Genomic DNA, 1,203 nt, shown 5'->3' on the forward strand with positions numbered 1-1,203 from the left:
CAACTACATGGGCCTAATGGGCCAAGAAGGGGACAGACCACCCCCTAAGGGGCTGGTGTGCCCCATGTAGGCCAAATTAGGAGGGGAAGGAAAGAGGGGAAGAGAGAAAGGAAGGGGAGGGATTCGGCCTCCCCCTTCCTTCCCTCCTCCCTACTCCTTCCTTCCCCCTCCGGATGAATATGGAAGGGGGGAGGCCGAATGGGGAGGCACCCAAGTAGGATTCCTCCTATTTGGGGCGCCCCTTGGCTGCCTCTCCTCCCCTCCAACCTATATATATGAGGGGGGCACCGCTAGAACACACATGAACATCTGTTAGCCGTGTGCGGCGCCCCCCTCCACAGTTTACGACTCCGGTCATATTCATGTACTGCTTAGGCGAAGCCCTGCGCTGATCACTTCACCATCACCGTGACCACTCCGTCGTGCTGACAGAACTCTCCCTCGACACTTTGTTGGATCAAGAGTTCGAGGAACGTCATCGAGCTGAACGTGTGCAGAACTCGGAGGTGTCGTACGTTCGGTGCTTGATCGGTCGAAACGAGAAGAAGTTTGACTACATCAACCGCGTTGTCAAACTCTTCCACTTTCGGTCTACGAGGGTACGTGGACACACTCTCCCCCTCTCGTTGCTATGCATCTCCTAGACAGATCTTGCTTGAGCGTAGGAATTTTTTTGAAATTGCATGCTACGTTTCCCATCAGTGGCATCCGAGCCAGCTCTATGCGTAGATGATATGCACGAGTAGAACACAAAGAGTTGTGGGAGGTGATCGCCATACTGCTTACCACCAATGCCTTATTTTGATTCGGCGGTATTGGTGGATGAAGCGGCCCGGACCAACCTTACATGACCACGTTGATGAGACCGGTTCCACCGACAGACATGCAACTAGTTTTGCATAAAGGTGGTTGGCGGGTGTCTGTTTCTCCAACTTTAGTTGAATTGAATTTGACTTGCGTCCGGTCCTTGTTGAAGGTTAAAACAACAAACTTAATAAATCACCGTTGTGGTTTTGATGTGTAGGTAAGAACGGTTCTTGCTAGAAGCCCGTAGCAGCCACGTAAAACTTGCAACACCAAAGTAGAGGACGTCTAACTTGTTTTTGCAGGGCATGTTGTGATGTGATATGGTCAATACATGATGTGATAAACATTATTGTATGAGATGATCATGTTTTGTAAGTTATCGGCAACCGGCAGAAG

The sequence above is a fragment of the Triticum dicoccoides genome, chromosome 1B (genome assembly GCF_002162155.2).
Source record: "Triticum dicoccoides isolate Atlit2015 ecotype Zavitan chromosome 1B, WEW_v2.0, whole genome shotgun sequence".
NCBI lineage: Eukaryota > Viridiplantae > Streptophyta > Magnoliopsida > Poales > Poaceae > Triticum > Triticum dicoccoides.